This window comes from Thalassophryne amazonica, chromosome 22 (assembly GCF_902500255.1).
Source record: "Thalassophryne amazonica chromosome 22, fThaAma1.1, whole genome shotgun sequence".
Lineage (NCBI taxonomy): Eukaryota > Metazoa > Chordata > Actinopteri > Batrachoidiformes > Batrachoididae > Thalassophryne > Thalassophryne amazonica.
The window spans coordinates 8,040,328-8,064,379 of NC_047124.1; the positions used below are offsets into that span (position 1 = coordinate 8,040,328).

The following is a 24,052-nucleotide window of genomic DNA, read 5'->3' on the forward strand; positions in this document are numbered from 1 at the left end:
ATCAAATGGAAAACATTATAAAAACAATATTAATTACAAACAATCCTCTAGTTTAGCCACATTTGCTTTGGCATGAGCTCGCCACCAAATTTCTTTAAAATCCCTTGTATATTTGAGATATCCTAAGAAACAGAAGCAAACATTCCTCAAAAATTCCCCAAATGTACAATGGGACAGGATCTGAGAGACTGGGAAAAAAAAGACCATCTCAAAGAAGCAGTGATGTACATTTTCCCACTATTTTTGTAAATTGCAAAAATGTCTCGGTCTCAATGGGACTAATCAGGTTAAATAAATAAAGATAATAACAGTCATGTTTGCTGTTTTGTTCATATCATTAAACTGATTTTTTATTTTAATTTTGCAGTGTTGGCCTATAAAAGCCTGAAAAACAAATCCAGGGCCCAGCTGGTGCTTGTCAATAGTCTATTGATTGTTGTGGCTGGACTCACTTTTCCAGATATTTTGTGTGCACTGGCCTTGCTGGCCCGTCCCCAAACTCGCACAGCATCTCTGTCCCACTTCTTCTGTTTGCGTGCATCTGTCCATCTCTCGCTTGGCTTTGTGTCCCCGCAGATCTCACCAGTGCATTAGCTCCTCGCTGCTCTCTCTCTCACCATCTCACCTCCTCTCCCTGGTGTCTCCTGGGAGTGCCAGGCTGGGTGTCCCTGGAGTGACCTTGGGGGAGGTAATGAGCTCCTGATCACGAGTCAGGAAACCCAGCATTCAGCAACCCCCCCACTCCCTGCCCCTTAACCCCCCCACCCCCTACCCCATGCAAAAAAGGGAAAAACTACCCAGCTATCTAATAGTTGGCTCAAAGAGTGAGAGAGAGGGAGAGAGAGCGTGAGAGAGTGAGCGTATTACTGGCGAGGCAGGGCATCGGGGCAGAGGTGCAGATGAAAAGAGCCTAGAGATCCTACATCACGCTCTGAAATACAACTACCAGACCTCCAAAATAAAGTAAGTGTTTGCTTTTTCTTTGGCTTTCATAAGAAGGTGTGACACCACAGCGAGGCTGAGCCGAGAGAGTACAGACGGCGTGAAGGCCGTTCCTGGAAAGGCAGTGATAGCTTTCAAGTTGGCAACGCCACCTTGAACCTTTCACTGCCGAGAACAAAACTCTGGGTGAAGTAAGTCGCTGGCGAAACCTAACATCAAAACGATACTTTTTCAGAAAGAATAAGGAGTAATTGTTGACTAACTGTTTCTTTGTGGCTCTTCCCCTTTAAAGCAGACTTCCACCCCCCCCACCCCCCCACCCCACCCCCCAAGGCTGTTGATTGGAGATAAACATATGAAAAACATTAAAGACTATTAAGCTGAAAATGCTCAGAATGATACCCGCAGATGGAAGACGGGGTTGTCGACACACTGGGTAAACAATTGGAAAATCCCAATAATCTGGCAGCCTTGGGCTCCGGAATGTGGCGTTAAATCATTAACAGGGCCGATTAGACTTCAAACATCCATGCGTTTTGTTTATTATCGCTAATAGCCCAATTAAGCATGCGTGTGCTCCCATTGAAACGGGCCACTTTTTTCCCAGGATGTCGTAATTTGGGTCAGGCCTGACTGGAATGACAAACCCCGGGAAGCCGTATTGTATCATGGCTACGCGGTCCAGCGAACCCTTCTAGGCAAACAGAGTCGCTCTCTGTCTTATGGGCATTCCTGCCTCGGACAAAAAGCTTTCTTCCGACTCATTCTTGCTCAAAATGTGTTGCCTGCTTTTCTCCAGAATCAACACGTGGTGTGGTCCCAGTGAATGAGGTGGCAGTAGGAGGCGGATTAAACACGCGGTGGGGATGAGCTTGAGAAACCATCTTTGGTTTGGTAGAAGGTGAAAGCACAATGCGGATCACCCTGGAAGAGACCCAGCCAGGTCAAAGTCATAAAACCATTTCATACAAACACATCCTGACATTTTCCTTCCATTATGGCCACTTAGAGGCCTTTAAGAAACATTTTGCTCATTCTGCCCTTTTCTCTTGTTGAACGCTCCCTCCGCCGACTCTACACTGCGTGATCTCGCCTATAAGTCAAGACAAAGCCAGTTCATTTCTTTATGTGTCTTCACAAACACTCCGACGAGACGGGTTTTTCATATAGGAGCCGGAGCAATAAGTCATAGAATTGCTCTGTTGGCACCCTGAGAAGGACGCGCCAGGGGGGAGGGAAGTGCGGTGAATGGAGCCAATTCTGGTCTATAGGGCACAAGTAAGTAAGGGAGATGGTAGGAGGGGGTGAGGACGTACACAAAGATCCTCACACTGAGTGGCTGGTTTATTCTTGTGGGGTTCACGCTGACCTCTCACATGTGGGAGGAACAGAATGAGCCTTGATGGGGTCCAAAGGGCCTCCAAAAGAAAGGGAGGACGGGATAAAGAGAGGGATAGAAGAAAGGAGTTGGGTTGGGATGCCAGAAGAGGCCTGTCAAGGAATCCTGCTTCACTGCATCTGCTTTGAGGCATCAACTCGCAGAAGTCAAGCTAGAAAACCTAAAAATACAGTCCCGATTATCTGAAGCAAAGGTCCTCAAAGTCCCATTTCCAGAGTCTGACGCAGCTTGCACGATGTTTTATTCAGATGTGGCAATAAGTGGAAAGAATCTGGCTCCTGCGGCTTACATGTGGAAGTTCTCATGGAAATGTCAAGCAAAGAGCTAGCTCATTACGGCCTCAAAGACCTCAAAGCTTGTGATTAAAGGGTATTCATCTTGTGTGGCATTAGTTGCTGTTGGGTGAAGGAGCCATTTAAATGGTACTTTTATTGCCTTTTGTGGTGGAATCCCAACTCCTGAGTCAGGTTTCCCGTATGTGCGCGATCATCTATGCAGGAATTTGTGAATTCCGTCCAGTTTTCATTCAGAAATCTCCTCACTTACAGTGGTGCCATTTAAATTTGTCTAGTGGGAAAACAAACAGCTAATTGTCGCCTGCGTCTCGCTGCTCAACTGTTGGCTTGATCTGGCGTTTGAACCTCAGAGAGCTAATGATAACCAGAGGCTTTCCGCTGGAATTACTCAGCTCATTAGTTTCCTGTAGTCAGACAGCCGCCTGCACTTTCGCACATATGGACGGACTCAGTTCGCCTGCTGGTTGGAGAAAAGGTCATATGGCAGGTTCTTAAGTTCTCTGTCTACTGATTAAGTAACCATGAACGTATAACCAAAGTCTGGGTACTTTAACAAGAACTCATCTTTACTTATATTAGTCGACATGAAGTCCTAAATAAGTCACCATCTCAACATAACTGACCTAAAATAGGCAAAAAAGTTCCTTCTGTTTGGCTCGCCATCCTTCTGCAGGTCTGGTTCCATTGCCGTAACTCAACCTCCTTCCCAGATATCATGAACGTTTAAAGGAAGTACCTCTACTATCCATATTCTGTTTAGGTTCTTCTGCTCTTCCTGTCAGTTTGCTAGTCTGGCTTGGCACTTGATGCTTGCGGTCATCTACTTCTGAGCCTCTTAATGACCAATCAGTGTTGAGCTGATAGAAGCAGAGCTGCTTAGAAGTATCTAACTTGAGCAGGGACTTATCTCGTCCTGGAGAAGGCCTCATAAATCACCTTGCATAGGCTTTCCCTACGTTGAAGATATGTGCAAAAGGTGTTGGACCCCCTAAAATAAGCCACGAGTTCCTGTAGTGGCAATGGGCTTTTCGCCATATCTTAATTTTGGTATCAAATAATTTGCAAGATTCAAATTTCTGTCAGGTCACAAATTCATACTTTACCATGGTAACAGCCAAAATCAAATACTCTGCAACTGCTCATGACTCAGATCTCATGTCCACTGAGGCTCAAGAGCAGATGTTGGGCTTAAATTACTCAGTAACCCCAAGTTCCCATTTGCTCTATTTAATTTTATTTTCCAGGGAAAAATGTGCAGAAATTCATGTTTTAAATTTTGTCCCTGATAACAAGACGTCGGACTTGAATCAGGTTGGCAAAACTATGCCATGGAATATGCAAGTTTCATACCAGGTGTCAACTCTTGTCAAGTTTCATTAAAATTTGGTGAAGTTTAATGCAGAAGATAAAAAAAAAAAAAAAAATGTTTTGCTTATGTTGTATATCATAAGTGTGTTCTGCTTGCTGGACGATTAGCATGTGGTGGATGAATGATGGAAATTAGGAGCAGGAGTGGATGCCACTGACAGAGTTTCTGCACAGACATGCACTAAATGTAAACCATAATTTGCTCTTTGTTTCTCAGCGGTTACGTGCTAAAACTCAAATAACTGAGCTGTACTTCCACAAAACCCTGCAGAAAGCATATTATGAATTTAGCTTTGAAAGAAAAGGAAAGTGAGCGAGATAATCTAGTGAGGTACGTAGTGAATGAGGTCTGTGAGAGAGAGAGAGAGAGAGAGAGAGAGAGAGAGAGATGGGTGAGTAAACCCCACAGAAAGAATTTTATATGAATACAGCTGAAACACAAACTTCTTCCTTCTTTTTTTAAATTCACTTGTAGCTTGGAATTTGCTTGTTTATCAGTTTCTTGCATTTCCCGAGCCTACATTTGGTGGTTACTGAGGCCACGCTGCTTGTTTTTATGTTGGAAATTGTTGGAAAAGTTCTTGTGCTTATTATTTTTTCATTATCATCATGATGGGAGAATGTAGAGTTTTCTTTTAATTGATATCATGTATGCTGAATATATATTGTGCTAACTTTACATTTAAGTGTGACCAGTTAATGTTGAGGGTTTTTCACGTGAAAAGAAAAAAGACAACTCTCCTCAGGGAATAAGATACGAGAAGGCCCCTCTCCCTCATTTGAGAAAAATATGTTTGTCTTGGCCAACCTTGGGTTCGATAACCCCGGCAGCAGTATTGGAGATGTGGGGAGGGTTATGACTGTGAAATTGTATGTATGTAAGTTACTCCCCCATGTGATCCAGGCTGTATATATTCTGCGGTTTTGCTAATGTGCTTCAGTGATGGTACTCCTGTGGTAATAAAGACTACAAATTGAAGCAAGACGTCTGTTTTTCTCTCCCTCCACCACAGTCAGGACGGTTATTTTTTCTGACATTAATCATCAAGTCTATACAACCCATCCAAATATCTGCTTACCCGGGCTACAGGTGATGTAGCGGATCATGCAGAAATTTGCTATTCGTTTATTGAAGAAGCAGCATGCAAGATGTAGGACGCGTGCATCTCTATCAAATAACACAGGGAGTGCAGGTCCACAGGGGGCGCCTCCTTCTTACTCCTACGTGTGCACGCTTCATGCACGAGGGAGTCGGTACTGTTTGTGTTCCTCTAATGAACTGATGGACGAGCTTGTCACATTCATGCACCGTGTTAATCAAGACAAAGAAAAGATAGCAAGCAGAGCACGGTGACTGTGCTCAAGTCATATTTCCGAAAAGAAAACAAGGTTATTAAAAACATCTGCATGAATTTGATATGCTGTGAATTAGGAGAAATTAGAGTGAAAATTAAAAAAAGTAAGCCACATTAATGACTTGGAATACTTTTCCTTGCAGTGCTAAATGGCTCTGAGGTAATCCTGCAGGGACTGTTAAATAACACGCCGCTCAAGCTCCACCGAAATGCTGTAATCCATGAGCACAATCAATGCCATCTCATGTGAGTTGGAGCCGCTCTTCAGCTGACAGTGACTTTCACTCAGCCACTGTTCTGAGCAGTATTAGAATAATCGCTTTTTTGGGGTAAATATCTGACTGTTGCAAGTCAAACATGTTAGAAGAAGAACTGGTGGATGGAACACAGCGATGCACAGCAGCAGGTGACTGAGTTCCTCGCATGGACAAAGGGATTTGCTGCACTGTGGCCACTGATGCTGAATGGAAAGTTAAATTGATCATGAGCATCAGTGAGACATATCGCCTGCCGCTGAGCGTCTATATTCAATTCCACTACTAATTGGACTGCAAATGGTAAAGCTGCAGCAAAGTGACAAACTCGCTGAGCCTCAAACACACTACCTGAAAGTTACACTGAATTAAAGTGCACAATGTGTGTCGTGCAAGAGCATTTTCATATATTTAAGTTTCTGGTACTTTTTTCATAAAATGGGCTTCTACTGGTGTGACACGTTAGCGTCGGCAAATAAACGCAACTTACGATAAGTGCGTAAATGACGAGTAAATACACTGAAAAAAGAGAATAGTTGAATGAATTAAGTTGTTTGAACTTCAGTTTGTAACTTAACTTCAAACAACTTAATTCACTTACAATAAGTGCGTAAATGACTTGAGTAAATACACTGAAAAAGAGAATAGTTGAATGAATTAAGTTGTATGAACTTATTTCACTTACGATAAGTGCGTAAATGACTTGAGTAAATACACTGAAAAAGAGAATAGTTGAATGAATTAAGTTGTATGAACTTATTTCACTTACGATAAGTGCGTAAATGATGTGTAAATACACTGAAAAAAAAGAGAATAGCTGAATGAATTAAGTTGTTTGAACTTCAGTTTGTAACTTAACTTCAAACAACTTAATTCACTTACAATAAGTGCGTAAATGACTTGAGTAAATACACTGAAAAAGAGAATAGTTGAATGAATTAAGTTGTATGAACTTATTTCACTTACGATAAGTGCGTAAATGACTTGAGTAAATACACTGAAAAAAGAGAATAGTTGAATGAATTAAGTTGTTTGAACTTCAGTTTGTAACTTAACTTCAAACAACTTAATTCACTTACGATAAGTGTGTAAATGACTTGAGTAAATACACTGAAAAAGAGAATAGTTGAATGAATTAAGTTGTATGAACTTAATTCATTCAGCTATTCTCTTTTTTTCAGTGTATTTACACGTCATTTACGCACTTATCGTAAGTGAAATAAGTTGTTTGAACTTCAGTTTATAACTTAAGTTCAAACAACTTAAGTCACGATAAGTGCGTAAATGACATGTAAATACACTGAAAAAAGAGAATAGTTGAATTAAGTTGTATGAACTTAATTCACTTACGATAAGTGTGTAAATGACTTGAGTAAATACACTGAAAAAAGAGAATAGTTGAATTAATTAAGTTGTTTGAACTTCAGCTTGTAACTTAACTTCAAACAACTTAATTCACTTACGATAAGTGCGTAAATGACTTGAGTAAATACACTGAAAAAGAGAATAGTTGAATGAATTAAGTTGTTTGAACTTCAGTTTATAACTTAAGTTCAAACAACTTAAGTCACTTACAATAAGTGCGTAAATGACATGTAAATACACTGAAAAAAGAGAATAGTTGAATGAATTAAGTTGTATGAACTTAAGTTTATAACTTAAGGTCAAACAACTTAAGTCACTTACGATAAGTGCGTAAATGACGTGTAAATACACTGAAAAAAAGAGAATAGCTGAATGAATTAAGTTGTTTGAACTTCAGTTTATAACTTAAGTTCAAACAACTTAAGTCACTTACGATAAGTGCGTAAATGACATGTAAATACACTGAAAAAAGAGAATAGTTGAATTAAGTTGTATGAACTTAATTCACTTACGATAAGTGTGTAAATGACTTGAGTAAATACACTGAAAAAAGAGAATAGTTGAATGAATTAAGTTGTTTGAACTTCAGCTTGTAACTTAACTTCAAACAACTTAATTCACTTACGATAAGTGCGTAAATGACTTGAGTAAATACACTGAAAAAGAGAATAGTTGAATGAATTAAGTTGTATGAACTTAAGTTTGTAATTTAAGTTCAAACAAGTTAATTCACTTAGGATAAGTGCGTAAATGACTTGTGTAAATACACTGAAAAAAAGAGAATAGCTGAATGAATTAAGTTGTTTGAACTTCAGTTTATAACTTAAGTTCAAACAACTTAAGTCACTTACAATAAGTGCGTAAATGACATGTAAATACACTGAAAAAAGAGAATAGTTGAATGAATTAAGTTGTATGAACTTAAGTTTATAACTTAAGTTCAAACAACTTAAGTCACTTACGATAAGTGCGTAAATGACATGTAAATACACTGAAAAAAGAGAATAGTTGAATGAATTAAGTTGTATGAACTTAATTCACGTACGATAAGTGTGTAAATGACTTGTGTAAATACACTGAAAAAAGAGAATAGTTGAATGAATTAAGTTGTATGAACTTAATTCACTTACGATAAGTGCATAAATGACTTGAGTAAATGTAACTTAAGTGGTTTGAACTTAAGTTTGTAACTTAAGTTCAAACAACTTAATTCATTCAGGTTTTACCAGTTGTAACGCTTTTTTTAGTTAGTTCTTTTTTCAGTGTATGATGAATACCATCTGCACTCAAAAAATCTAATCTAAAAATCTATCTAAAAAATATATGTAGTCCCAACTAAATTAAATTAAACTATCTTGCATGGATGTGCTTTATTTGAGTTGAGCTACATATGTTTTTTAGATGGAAGTCCTGCTCATAATTGAACTGAGTTCATCCAATGACTCTTTTTTTTTTGAGTGTGTGTGTGTGTGTGTGTGTGTGTGTGTGTGTGTGTGATTCAGTGTGCACTAATGATGACTACAAAAGAAGGTTACTGCTGTATCACATGCCTATGTAAAGTGGTATTAATACATATGGCCAACTCTAAAGGTCACTGAATTACAGTCAGAGTAAGTTTTTATTGGTGAGCTGAAACATTTCCAGATTTTATGGTCATTGTAATTCCATTACCATAGAAGAGATATGAAAGACTATACATGTAATTAAAGTGTCTTAATTTAGTGTATGTATATATATTATAGCAGGAAGATGGTTTTGATTGTGGCCTACTTTTTAGACAAGGGTCAAAGAAGTCACAATGTTCACAGAGTACTCACGTCTGAACTCGTTCAGGATGTTGGACTGGAGAAAATGTGTATCCAATATGAAAGCGATCCTTGGAGTAGGTGACAAGTTATCGCGGTGACTAGGTGTTGGGTCAAGGGTCACAGAGTGCTCATGTGCAAACTCAAACTGTTGATCCAGAGCATATGTATCTAAAAGAAACCTTGGAAGCATTGATGGGCTATCACAGTGACAAGGTTTTGACCATGAGCTAGGTCACAAAGGTGGCAGAGCACTAATGTGGACACTTGTTAAGATATAGGACTGGAGAACATGTGTACTATCCCATAAGAAAGTGAGCCATAGAAGAGTTGATGGGTTATCACGGCCACAAGGACCTACATTTTATTCAGTCACAAAGGTGGCTGAGTGTGCGATCATGTTCAAGATATTGATCCAGAGAATGTATCCATCCAACATAAAATCAAAACACGGAGGAACTGATGGGTTTTCGCGGTAGCTAGCTAATCAGAAACAACCACAGAGAACATTACAGTGAGTAGACCATGACTGCTAGCTAGCTAGCTAATCAGAAACGACCACAGAGAACATTACAGTGAATAGTAGACCATGACTGCTAGCTAGGTAGCTAATCATAAACGACCACAGAGAACATTACAGTGAGTAGTAGACCATGACTGCTAGCTAGCTAGCTAATTATAAACAACCACAGAGAACATTACAGTGAGTAGTAGACCATGACTGCTAGCTAGCTAGCTAATCAGAAACACAGAGAACATTACAGTGAATAGTAGACCATGACTGCTAGCTAGCTAGCTAATCAGAAATGACCACAGAGAACATTACAGGGAGTAGTAGACCATGGCGGATAGCTAGCTAGCATATAATGCTGAAATTAGCAATTTATTACAAAGTTGTGGGCACATTTTTGTATTATCCACCATAGTCTTACGACTCACTGCAAATTATCTGTTTTTGTGTGTTCTTATGTGCGCTATGTGCTCGCTAAAACGCTACTTGGCTCATAAATCACAATTGTTATTGTGGACACAGTGTTTGTATTAGCCAGCATTATCACACTTAAATAACTGATAACATTTCAGAAGGTATAAATAAAAAAAGGAGATGGCATCCTGAGTAGCCTGGTTGATGCCATTTCTCTTTTAATCAAAATGTAATTGTAAAGAACATAAATTTAATCACAGATTGAGTTTTATCATCATGAAAAAATTAATTCAGATTTTTAAAAATGAGTTTTGCATCTTTTAGTCAGTTTTTCTTATTATTATTGGCTTTTAGAACATAATCTCCACTACTTAATAAGAAAATAAAAATGAAAAAATAAACCTTTTTCTAAAGCCTCTTAATGCAAATGGTGTCTAATCCTTATTTAAAGATCAGCAGGCTTTAATCTGGCACAGCGCAGCATTCCAGAAGCTCTGGGACGTCTTCCTGTTCTTGCCTCGAGGCACCTCATTCTGGAGAAAGTACGATTTGGGAACTTAAAAACACCTAAAATAGATGTGGCTGGGATTAGATAGACCCACGCCATGGTTACAAACACCAGGGATTTGATCACATCCGCCTACCGTTAGGTGATTAGAACCAAGGATCAGTAAGGTATAAGACCATTAGTGCTCAAAAAGGAGAGAAGCTGAGCATTACTTCCTCTAAATACCCTCGCACTCGCGTATTTATGCTACAATGGCCCTTTTAGCCATAACTGAATTATGCATTTTGAATACCGTCTTGAGAGCTGGAAGTTTCATCTGCGTGACTGTAAAAGAAGACGGGGTGAGGAGCGAAAGATTTGAGTGGGGGAAAGAGAGCGAGACGAGAGAGAGTCATTAGTCCTGCCCATTAGTATTCCATCCACAGCTTGTGCTGTGAGACAGCCGGTCTGTCCAAACAAACAACCAGCAGAGGGGGGAAGCCTCATTATAACTTAACTACTTTTTTCTCAACCGGAGTTCACATTCCATTGGACCATAAACACTGAAGCAGGGCCGTGGCCTTGACCTCGGACTCAGATGGTGCTCAGATCTTAGTGGCGGTTCACAAGATCACGAGGACCCGTCCGGTACAACTCAGGTCCCAGACAATAGAACAACTCGGACTGATCGATGGAAAAAGGTTTGCAGGTGTGTCTGCTAGTTGGTTTGTTGGTCACCAGGATACACTAAACCTGTGGACTGGTTTTGATGGAGTGGGGCCAAGGAGGAGTCATTGGATCGAGGGGAGGATCAACAAAGTGGGCATTTTTTTGTGTAAACGTTGGTCTACAAATTGTTGATTAATAGAGCAGATGGTACTTCCCACAGTACCCCTGTTCGAGCCTAAATCCAAGCTGATTCTGAAGGTCTCCATTGTGAAATGGAGGAATTCCCCCCCCCCCCAAAAGATCAGAAAACATGGTGTGTGTCCTGTTTTAAATCAACAAATAAAGGTTCCACCTAGAACCAAACTCACATTACCTGGTTGAGTGTCCGGAGCCTGAACAACCACACATTGGAGAGACATCCAAGCATTCGGCCAGGTCTTGGAGCATGAGCTGGTGCCACCACACTACGGAACCACCTCGGATTCTGGATGATATCCACCCAAACAGATGAGTCCATCGCTACCTCTTGAATGCAACTGAGCGAAGGCATCCCCTTGGCCTTGACACTGAAGTAGCTGCCTGCTGGATCATGTCCAGAAAAGAGGAACACATGACCAAAATGTCAGGGCTGATCTCTCAGAAACCACGTGATATTCCTGAGTTTCCAGAAGCAACCCTTCCAGTAATACCCAAGGATCCTCTTAAGAGACAGAGTACCCAAAGATATCTTGCCACTGCCCTTAGATCAGTGGTTTGCATCCAAGTCTCAAGTTGCACAGTAAGACACGAAGCACCAGAACCCTAAATATTTGTACCTTTGTTCTCCTGCAACCCCTATCAAGGAGGAGTTGCATGCAGGAGAACAACTGGTGACCTCCAACACTCACTGGATTGGTTCGCAGCCGAGTGTGAAGCGGCTGAGATGAGGATCAGCACCTCTAAATCTGAGGCCACGGTTCTCAGCAGGAAACCGATGGATTGCCTCTCCGGGTAGGGAATATAGTCTTGCCCCAAGTGAAGGAGTTCAAGTACCTTGGGGTCTTGTTCACAAGTGACGGGACAATGGAGTGTGAGATTGGCCAGAGAATCGGTGCAGCAGGGGCGATGTCCTACAGTACTGTTGTGAAGAAAAGGGAGCTGAGCCAAAAGGCGAAGCTCTCGATCTACTGGTCAATCTTGTTCTTACGCTCACCTATGGTCATGAGGGTTGGGTCATGACCAGAAGAACTAGATCGCATGTACAAGGACCAAAGTGGGCTTCCTTAGGAGGGTGGCTGGTGTCTCTCTTAGAGATAAGGTGAGACGTTCAGTCATCTGTGGGGAGCTCGGAGTAGAGCCGCTGCTCCTTCATGTTGAAAGGAGCCAGCTGAGGTGGTTCAGGCATCTGGTAAGGATGCCTCCTGGGCGTCTCCCTACGAAGTTGTTCCAGGCACGTCCATCTGGAAGGAGGCCATGGGGAAGACCAAGGACTACAACCCCTGGCAAAAATTATGGAATCACCGGCCTCGGAGGATGTTCTTTCAGTTGTTTAATTTTGTAGAAAAAAAGCAGATCACAGACACGACACAAAACTAAAGTCATTTCAAATGGCAACTTTCTGGCTTTAAGAAACACTATAAGAAATCAGAAAAAAAAATTGTGGCAGTCAGTAACGGTTACTTTTTTAGACCAAGCAGAGGGAAAAAAATATGGAATCACTCAATTCTGAGGAAAAAATTATGGAATCATGAAAAACAAAAGAACGCTCCAACACATCACTAGTATTTTGTTGCACCACCTCTGGCTTTTATAACAGCTTGCAGTCTCTGAGGCATGGACTTAATGAGTGACAAACAGTACTCTTCATCAATCTGGCTCCAACTTTCTCTCATTGCTGTTGTCAGATCAGCTTTGCAGGTTGGAGCCTTGTCATGGACCATTTTCTTCAACTTCCACCAAAGATTTTCAATTGGATTAAGATCCGGACTATTTGCAGGCCATGACATTGACCCTATGTGTCTTTTTGCAAGGGATGTTTTCACAGTTTTTGCTCTATGGCAAGATGCATTATCATCTTGAAAAATGATTTCATCATCCCCAAACATCCTTTCAATTGATGGGATAAGAAAAGTGTCCAAAATATCAACGTAAACTTGTGCATTTATTGATGATGTAATGACAGCCATCTCCCCAGTGCCTTTACCTGACATGCAGCCCCATATCATCAATGATTGTGAAAATTTACATGTTCTCTTCAGGCAGTCATCTTTATAAATCTCACTGGAACGGCACCAAACAAAAGTTCCAGCATCATCACCTTGCCCAATGCAGATTCGACATTCATCACTGAATATGACTTTCATCCAGTCATCCACAGTCCACGATTGCTTTTCCTTAGCCCATTGTAACCTTGTTTTTTTCTGTTTAGGTGTTAATGATGGCTTTCGTTTAGCTTTTCTGTATGTAAATCCCATTTCCTTTAGGCGGTTTCTTACAGTTCAGTCACAGACGTTGACTACAGTTTCCTCCCATTCGTTCCTCATTTGTTTTGTTGTGCATTTTCGATTTTTGAGACATATTGCTTTAGGTTTTCTGTCTTGACGCTTTGACGTCTTCCTTGGTCTACCAGTATGTTTGCCTTTTACAACCTTTCCATGTTGTTTGTATTTGGTCCAGAGTTTAGACACAGCTGACTGTGAACAACCAACATCTTTTGCAACATTGTGTGATGATTTACCCTCTTTTAAGAGTTTGATAATCCTCTCCTTTGTTTCAATTGACGTCTCTCGTGTTGGAGCCATGATTCATGTCAGTCCACTTGGTGCAACAGCTCTCCAAGGTGTGATCACTCCTTTTTAGATGCAGACTAACGAGCAGATCTGATTTGATGCAGGTGTTAGTTTTGGGGATGAAAATTTACAGGGTGATTCCATAATTTATTCCTCAGAATTGAGTGAGTCCATATTTTTTTCCCTCTGCTTGGTCTAAAAAAGTAACCGTTACTGACTGCCACAATTTTTTTTCTTGGTTTCTTATAGTGTTTCTTAAAGCCAGAAAGTTGCCATTTGAAATGACTTTAGTTTTGTGTCATGTCTGTGATCTGCTTTTTTTCTACAAAATTCAACAACTGAATGAACATCCTCCGAGGCCGGTGATTCCATAATTTTTGCCAGGGGTTGTAGGTGGAGAGATTATATCTCCACACTGGCATGGGAACACCAGGCCAATGTGGCCCTCACTGACTCTCTGCCTGGAATCCCCCAGTCAGAGAGGGTCAATGTGGTATGGGAGAGGGAAGTCTGGGTTCCCCTGCTAGAGCTGTTGCCCCCGCGACCCGATCTCAGATAAGCGGTTGATGATGATGACGACGACGACGATGATGATGTTCTCCTGCAAAGATATTAGCATCTCCAAACATCTCTGTCCATTGACCTCATGACTCCATAAGCTTTTCCCAAGCATCTCCTGATCTCCAACACCAAGGACCCAGAGACCACAATCTAACAATAAACTACACGTTTGGTCAAAGCGTTAGAAGATAAGGCCTGCTGATGGGGTCTCCTTGTAATTCCATCATTTCCCCATTGGGACTGACAAGCTGCTTCGCTAATTCTCAACTATATTTCAGTTAGGATTGCAGATTTCCATTAATTAGTAGGTTTGATCCCCAGTTGCAAGTGAGTGTCAGTGTATCCTTGAGCAAGAACCTGAATTCAAGAATTGCTCATCCTTGGGAAAAGACCGACTCCACGTCAGCATGGAAGAAAAGATACAGATCAATACCCATCCACATTTTTTTGGGAAGTAAATGCACCCTACATGTGTTTGAACCCTCATGATCTCCCTGAACATCTCTATTTACCTAGAAAGACCTACAGCAAGAAACAAAAACCACTTAGTAACGCTCCCAACAATACACTGGTTTTAAAATGTAAGTTGGGTCACATGTAGTAAAAATCATTCAGAATGTGCACTGGCATAAATCGTCCTCTGCTTCCAGCTCCGAATATGACTCAGCTCATTGATACCGTTGGTACATGTGCCTCATCTTCTTCATTGGATGTGAAGCGTACCAGCGTTTGACCCTTTATCTGGCACAGGGCGAGCCGCGTCTGCACATTGAATCTGTTACTTTATGTTGCACACATATTTCAGAAGGCATTTTTCGGGGTGATTGGTACAGATTGGCAAGGATCCTATCATATATACACACACACCAGAGGTCTAGTTATGTACCTTATCAGCAAGGTAACATACCACCATCTGTCTCAAATCAGCAAATATTATGTCGTACACTTACTAATGCTCAGTGGCGAGATGAAAGGTCACAAGCATTGCCTTAGGCTGTGGCTGTGACTCCGTGCATAACCCCATGGGCTCCCCGCGGCTCAGCACAGCCCGTGTTGCCGAGCGGCTCAGAGAAGTGCGTTCTTTGGGAACTGGAATGATTGCATCTGTCCACACCGCCAAATGGGTTCCCATTTTATTTGTAAATTGTTCCGCATACAGTGTTGTCACATTTGCTGTTTAGTAAATGATGCTGGAACAGACAGGTCTTTGCAAAGATGATTGTCGATAGTGATGGCAGTGGGCACAGAAGCTCTGGTGGATGGAAATGGCTCATACAGAAGCAGGCCGATGGGGAACAGGATGGATCTCTTAGTCGGACTTCAGTAAATACAGTATTATGTGTGTCAGGGCAACACTGAATGACCATGGAGTGTTTTCCAAATTGGAGGCATTTTCGTTCATGGCTATCATCTGCAGAAGCTACAATCTCGGCAAAAGTACAAGTTCTGCGGAGGCGCCGTAGTGAAATAAATCAGGATTATGAACCAATTCAATGGGTTCTTTTTTGAAGTCTTACAGAAACTATTGTATTTTACTGTTTCAAATTCAGTGTTGCTTTTAGATGTCAGATGCCATTTAAGCTAAATAAATAATAGGAACAAATGGAGTAAAACCTCTTCTAGGATCAAGTTGCCCACTTTTCCAGCAACTTCATATAAATCACCAGCTGTCTTAAAATAGAAGTTTGGAGGTAAAACTATCACAGAATTATTGAGCCTGTTTCTGTGCCTGTAGCTTTAAATGGAAAGGAGCAGATGCTGACCACGCCCCCTCTCCAATGAGATAGAAAGCGAAGGGAAGACACCACCTATGTGGGCATGTCACAAAGCACAGGCTGGTTCTGTGGGCATATCTGAAGCAAGTGGGTCATTTTGTGTTCCATGACAGTGAATCTTTTTCTCCAAAGCAATTGGGTCATTTAGTGTTTTAATAGTGAATAATTTTCCAAAGCAGTTGGGCCGTTTAGTGTTTCAATAGTGAATCATGTAGTTTCAAGGAAAGTGATTCATTTCATGAAAAAAAAAGAATAATGTATTATTTTTAGTGTTTCAAGACAGTCAATCACTTTCTGAATCAATGGGGTCATGGACATGTCAATAATCATCCTGTAAACATAGGGTCAGTGAGTGTTTCAACCGTGAATCATGTAGTGTTTCAATAGTGAATCATTTCCTGTAGAAACTGGGTCATTTCTTGCTCCCATGACAGTAAATTATTTTTTCCAAAGCAGTTGGGTCATTTAGTGTTTCAAGAGTGAATCATTTAGTGCTTCAATAGTGAATCATTTTCTGAAGCAGGTCAGACACTGTTTCAAGGAAAGCGATTCATTTCATGACAAAAATGGATAATGTATTATTTTTAGTGTTTCAAGACAGCCAATCACTTTCTGAATCAATGGGGTCACGGACATGTCAATAATCATCCTGTAAACATAGGGTCATTTAGTGTTTCAACCGTGAATCATGTAGTGTTTCAATAGTGAATCATTTCCTGTAGAAACTGGGTCATTTCTTGCTCCCATAACAGTAAATTATTTTTTCCAAAGCAGTTGGGTCATTTAGTGTTTCAAGAGTGAATCATTTAGTGCTTCAATAGTGAATCATTTTCTGAAGCAGTTGAGACACTGTTTCAAGGAAAGCGATTCATTTCATGACAAAAATGGATAATGTATTATTTTTAGTGTTTCAAGACAGCCAATCACTTTCTGAAGCAATGGGGTCACGGACATGTCAATAATCATACAGTAAACATAGGGTCATTGAGTGTTTCAACAGTGAATCATGTAGTGTTTCAATAGCGAATCATTTCCTGTAGAAACTGGGACATTTCTTGCTCCATGACAGTGAATTATTTTTTCCAAAGCAGTTGGGTCATTTAGTGTTTCAAGAGTGAATCATTTAGTGCTTCAATAGTGAATCATTTTCTGAAGCAGCTGAGACACTGTTTCAAGGAAAGTGATTCATTTCATGACAAAAACTGATAATGTATTATTTTTAGTGTTTCAAGACAGCCAATCACTTGTCAATGATCATACGGTAAACATAGGGTCATTGAGTTTCAACAGTGATCATTTTGTGAAGCAGTTGAGTCATTCACTGTTTCATGACAGGTGTCTTGACAGAATGCTTTGAGTACTTCAGAAAGTGAACTACTTTCTGACTTTCTGAAGCAATTGTTAATATACTGTTTAGAGTATTCTGAAACAATTTTTCAAAGCAATAATTTCAAAACTGTTTTTTCTGAATCAGTGGTGGCATTTAATATTTGAGCTCTTTGTTGAAGCCATTGCTTCACAAACACTTGCAATTATTTCCAATTTTTAGTTTTTAACTCTTTTCATCAGACTGGTTCAGTGGGTGTGTCTTATGAAACAAGATGAGGGTCGAGATGTAGACTTCTGTGACACAAAATTCGAAACTTTTTTTTTTTTTACCTCTGTGTGGCTTCTTGCTGAAGCACAGAAGAGATGATTGGCTAATCAAATAATATATGTACAAGGTTTGTGACGTGCTGTCACGCATCCCTGCAAATTCTCGGCCGTGCATCATTTAAATGACGCCAGATTTAAAGCCAGGGTCGCGTTTGGACCACAACTAAATAATGAAGCTCAAAGTTTACACCAAATGCCAGGAAAGGATTATTTGGTTTCTTTTAAAAAGGTATTTTCTCCTCCTAGCAGAGATAGCATGCTATGCTATGCTAACAGGGTGAAAATTAGCTCCGTTCTTGTCTTCAGCTATATTTTCTAGAACCAGCAAGTCACACTGCCCCCTACAGACAGAACTGTGGGTCATTTGTTTGAAATGTTTTGCCACAAAAGTCCAACTGTAGTAGGTAGATTAAAAATAGATTTTGTGCAGTACGACCCCTTTAAGCTAATGAATTTGTGTGAGTGTGGGGCGACATTCATTGACATACAACGTCAATGCAGCTGCAACAAGCAAACAGCAGCTGATTTTATTGTGGAATAAATTAGGTGGTGTGGACGGTGCGTATTGAATTCCCATCAGCCATGCTGGCTGATGTCACAAGACCTCAGGCGGTGGATCTCTGTGGGGCTACACGTGCTCTCCTCGGTCTCAAATACAGCTCAGAGATTCTCCTGGGAACTGAACAGCCACGTACCAAACACAGCAATTACCTCTGTCATGGTTTCAGTGCCTTTTGTTTGGCTGATGGTCAGCAAGGCTTCTTACAAGGACATGATTTTAATGAAAACTGATGGACGGGTTGGTCTTGGGTTAAGGAGGCATTGATTACATTTTGATGATGGATCCAGATTAAAGGGGGGAGGGGGGAGGGGTTTCTTGCCTTTATTTTTGAACCGGGGTTGTCTTTATCCTGATTGTTCCCTTATTCCTTGATTCTCTGGTCTTGATTCCTTTGATCCTATAATTACAATTGCTGATTAGTTTAGCAACAAAGAAAGGGATGGTCTTTATCCACCCCTCCTTTCAAATTCCTTTGATCCTGATTACATGATCAAAACAGAAATGACAAATACCAATAAAAACAAGAAGGCAAAATTCAAGAGGCAAAGCTCCTCGATCAACGACCAAAGATGAGTGATCAGAATAAAAATTCAGGCTCAAAGTTTAGGAATCCAGGTTCAAGGTCAGGATCAAAGGACAGACACCAGGATCAAAGTGAAGGATCAAAGATCAGGATTACAGGTCACAAATCAAACACCAAGCTCAGGATCAAAAGGACAATCAAAGCCAAGGATCAAAGATTAGGACTGCAGGCCAGCAATCAGACACCAAGATTAGGATCAAAAGGACAGAAATTGCAATCAAAGATCAGGATTACAGATTAGTCATCAGACACCAAGATTAACATCAAAGTACAGACACTGCAATCAAAGCCAAGGATCAAAGATTAGGACTGCAGGCCAGCAATCAGACACCAAGATTAGCATCACAGGCCAGCAATAGTGACTGAAACTCAAAGCTCAGGAGCAAAACTGTAATCAGGATCGATGGTCAGGATCAAATATGAGTGAAGAGGCTCACAGACCAGCAATCATAAGCAAAGGGGCTTAACCAGGATAAAAAGCAGTGATCAGGATGAAAGTGATTAAGAACACGGATCAGTTTCAAAAGGTCAGCAATCTGAAATCAAGGACCAGGATCAAAGGAGGATGAAAGTTCTGTATCAAAGATCAGGCTCACAGGTCAAGAACCAGGATCAAAAAGGTCAGCAATCAGGATCTAAGAATGTTAGAGAAGAGATCAAAGGAATTACCTTCTCGCAGTCTCAAAGAGTAAAAGACAAAGGAGAAGGACCGTGGTAGAGGTGAGAGCAGCCTGAGAGTCTTTCTAGTTTCTAAAAAACTGCGGCGACCCAGAATGTGATTCAACAGTCTAACAAATGTTATGTGCTGAATAACTTAAACCTTTCAGACGTTACCGGCTACAGGGTGGACTTTATCTTTATCAGCAAACCTTAGTCACCTCAGACGGAGCGTTTGCCTCCCAAATCCATCTCGTCGTGCCAAATGGCCCCAAAGACGATGCAATAAAAGTGAAGCATGAGCTTCGGCCACACGTCACGGCCTCGACAGATCAGAGACGTCCAATCTTCCTTTGTCCATTCTTCTCAGTAAATAAATCAACGTTTCCTTGAAGGTTGGAAATAAGACTGTCAGCGAGCCCTGGAATATAGTGTATGAGGTCCGTTGTGAGCGATGTTTGATTCATTGAGGGTCATGCAGAGATGAGCACAGTGTTTTCCGAGAAGCTGTTAGTTTTCTGCAGTTTGCTGAGAACAGCAAGATGGTGTCTTTTGCATCAATGCATTATTAGTACTTCTCAAAACAGAAGCAATAAGAAATAAGGGAGGAGGTGTGCTAGTGGTTAAGCAGTGGGCTTGTGACAAAAAGGATCCATGGTTCGAATCCCACTCAGGCAGGAAATTCACTAAGGGTTGAAGACCTTAATCTCTAAGCTGCTTCTGCAGTTTAAAGTTGAGTGCCTTGCATGGTTTTGAGAATTTTGTGAAGCAACAGGGTCATTTAGTATTTCAAGTAAGTAAAACATTTTCTAAAACAAGAGGCTTGTATCTTTGAGTGTTTCACATGTTACAGTGAATCATTGTTTGAAGCAATATACTCGTTTCGTGCTTTGGGATAATGAATCATTTTGTGAAGCCATAGAATCATTTAGTGTTTCAAGTCAGTAAAATCATGTTCTGAAGCAAGAGTCATTTATTCTTGAGTTAACATGTTAAGACAGTGAATCATTTTCTGAAGCCATAGACTCATTTAGTGTTTCAAGTCAGTAAATCATTTTGTGAAGCCATAGACTCATTTAGTGTTTCAAGTCAGTAAATCATTTTGTGAAGCCATAGACTCATTTAGTGTTTCAAGTCAGTAAAATCATCTCCTGAAGCAAGAGTCATTTATTTTTGAGTGTTTCACATGTTAAGACAGTGAATCATTGTTTGAAGCAATAGGCTCTTTTCGTGCTTTGGGATAATGAGTCATTTTCTGAAGCCATAGGATCATTTAGTGTTTCAAGTCAGTAAATCATTTTCTGAAGCCATAGACTCATTTAGTGTTTCAAGTCAGTAAAATCATTGTCTGAAGCAAGAGTCATTTATTCTTGAGTTAACATGTTAAGACAGTGAATCATTTTCTGAAGCCATAGACTCATTTAGTGTTTCAAGTCAGTAAAATCATTTTCTGAAGCCATAGACTCATTTAGTGTTTCAAGTCAGTAAAATCATTGTCTGAAGCAAGAGTCATTTATTCTTGAGTTAACATGTTAAGACAGTGAATCATTTTCTGAAGCCATAGACTCATTTAGTGTTTCAAGTCAGTAAAATCATTTTCTGAAGCCATAGACTCATTTAGTGTTTCAAGTCAGTAAAATCATTTTCTGAAGCAAGAGTCATTTATTCTTGAGTTAACATGTTAAGACAGTGAATAATTTTCTGAAGCCATAGACTCATTTAGTGTTTCAAGTAGTAAAATCATTTTCTGAAGCAAGAGTCATTTATTCTTGAGTGTTTAACATGTTAAGACAGTGAATCATTGTCTGAAGCAATAGACTCAGTGTTTTGGGACAGTGAATCATTTTGTGAAGCAATAAGGTCATTTAGTGTTTCAAGTCAGTAAAATCATTTCCTGAAGCAAGAGTCATTTATTTATTATGCACTTTACATGTTAAGACAGTGAGCCATTTTCTCAAGCAATTTAACCTTTAACGTCCCTCAAGATGTTTCATCATCTTCCGAAACAACCGCCCAGTTAATCATTTTCTGAAGCACTCATGTAATTTTGTTACCTAAATGATTCAGTGTCTTGAATCATTTTTTTGAATCATTTAGGTAATTTAGCTTTAAAAATATTGAAGGGCCATTATCATTTAGTGTTTGAGTGTTCATAAAATTAATTTTCTGAAGCCATTGGTTCATTTGAGCATTTAGAAAGATGAGTCTTTTTGAAGCAATTCTTTGTTTTTAAAAAGGTTTCTGTCATCATTATTTGTAATATCTTTGGAGATGTGCCAGCTAAGCTACACCCGGGTTTGTGAAACACTGACAGTTTAAAGCAGGATTCAGATAAAATCTTTACTGATGCTTATTTGAGAAAGACAAACAGCAGCTGAGGCAAGCTTCATGTCATAAATATTCCCCGCCTCTTGTGTCGACAGCATATTTTCTGAGGCCGAGGGGAAGTTTTGACATGTTTGAGAGGATCTTGCATTCAGAGGGGTGTTTCATGGCCGTTTTCTTGAATGAATTTCGATGCGCCACTGCGGTCCGGGCATCTCTAACAGTCCCGACACGCCTTTGTTCTCTCCCCAGTTTCTTGTCTGATCACCGGCAGCCCACAGGGGGAGGAAGCTCCTTTGGCCGAGTGCTCCAGAAGGCTTTCCGTTTGAACACCTTCTAACATATTTGAACAATTTATGCAGGGATGAGTGTAGATAATTCAAAGTCTGCCATAACAGTGTTTTTGGTGAGATGAAAAGACCTGCAGGAGGGGCAACAAACTGGCCTACCCCAAAACGGATGATAGTTTGAGTGGAACCTGTAATGCAGCTGCTATCTTACATCTACAGAAATTATGTGAAATGATCTCCTCACCATAGAAAGAAAGAAAGAAAAATACCTGATACTAGCTGCAGAATTCATGTCTTGACACAATTTTTTAAAACATCTCCAAACAAAATTTGCTTTATTCCTCTCGTGCACTTCATATAATTAACTAGGACTCTGACCTGTGGGGAACCAGGGGTTCAAGATGTGGCCGTTTGTACTATATATGGAGGACAGCTGACTTTTGGTGGAAAATCTGTTTCTAGTTACGCTTAATTTTTTTTTTTTAAATATTGACATGGAAAAAATTATTTGCTTTTATGAAAGTCTTTATTGAAGGTTTAATCTGTTTTCAGTTGTGTTCAATTTTATAAATTTAATTTTTGCTGCCAATAACTGTTTCTGAACCTGTGTATCCAGTACCATATTCCATGCAAAGAAATTACAAAAAACTGAAGTTTTATATTTGCACTGTGACAGTGTTCACATTCAGTCACATTTCTTTTTTTTTTTTTTTTTTTTGGCCTGTGTGAGACATTTCTGCTGTTTTTCCGGAGTGTGAACATGTTAATTCTGGGTTTGGGCTCACATGCACACAGCAAATGTCCAGCTTTGAATCTGCTGCCTGGGATGTTCGAAGATGGACAGACTGATGAATTCTGTCAGGTCTGCAGCAACCTCACATGCTTTTATTTTGAAATACAGGCTCTTATTGTGGAAGTGCGTATTGGTCTGATCACCTTACCGTTTTCACGACTTGAATCTTCATGAAAAAATACATAAGTATGCCAAAGGTCGAAAGTCAGCTCTTTCTGGATTTCAGTTGATGCACCAGATACACAAACACACAGAGGCCACGCCCCTTTTATTACACGGATAAGTAATTAAATTCCAGCTTCACAATCATATGTTTGGATTAGAGTAGTAATACAGTATCAAGTCTCCATTTTTTTCCTGTACTGTCACACAATAGTGTAGCAGATAACAGAATATTTCAGAGGAGTCATTCAAAATCATAGCACCAAATTTGTCAAAAAACCTCCCAAAACATTCTTTTCAAAACAGCAGCCACGCTCGGTATGGAAATTCTTCTCTGGATTTTCTTAATATTGATGAGCTAATCATCAAATCATGCTTTTTTAGTCACATAGACCCAAAAATTTGGAAGTCCACACACTATTCCTCAACTCGAGCAGGATTACTTTCAAAGTATGTGGACCTAGGTTTGATTCCTGGGTACCTTGGACAAGACAGTGTGCATCATCCAGGTCCAACCAGCTGTAAATGTGAACCAGCGTCAGCTGGGGAAGCAACCTGTGTTGGCCCAGCGTCCTGTGTGGTTGGGCGTAGTTATAGACTCTCATCTGCTTTATGGCTTTATGACATGTGGGACTAAGCCCCGCCCTGATGGGCCTCAGGTCCTGTATCAGAATCACAAACTAACTTTTTACTCACCAGGATCATCCATTGGTCCACCTGGCGGGATAGTGTGCAGCGGCCCCCGTGGGCTTCTTCAAAAAAAGATTTATTTATTTGAAATCAAATCAAATCAAATCAATTTTATTTATATAGCGCCAAATCACAACAAACAGTTGCCCCAAGGCGCTTTATATTGTAAGGCAAAAGCCATACAATAATTACAGAAAAACCCCAATGGTCAAAACGACCCCCTGTGAGCAAGCACTTGGCGACAGTGGGAAGGAAAAACTCCCTTTTAACAGGAAGAAACCTCCAGCAGAACCAGGCTCAGGGAGGGGCAGTCTTCTGCTGGGACTGGTTGGGGCTGAGGGAGAGAACCAGGAAAAAGATATGCT

The 24,052-nt window shown here is 40.3% G+C and overlaps 1 protein-coding gene across 1 annotated transcript in view; it reads left to right on the plus strand.

Moving 5' to 3' along the window:
• The first annotated feature begins 803 nt into the window (after positions 1-803).
• ptn (pleiotrophin) overlaps positions 804-24,052 on the plus strand; it is an 85,461-nt gene continuing 62,212 nt past the window's right edge. The window contains exon 1 of the mRNA XM_034162923.1: positions 804-963. The gene's annotated coding sequence lies outside the window, so the exon portion shown is untranslated. The remainder of the gene's footprint in view (positions 964-24,052) is intronic.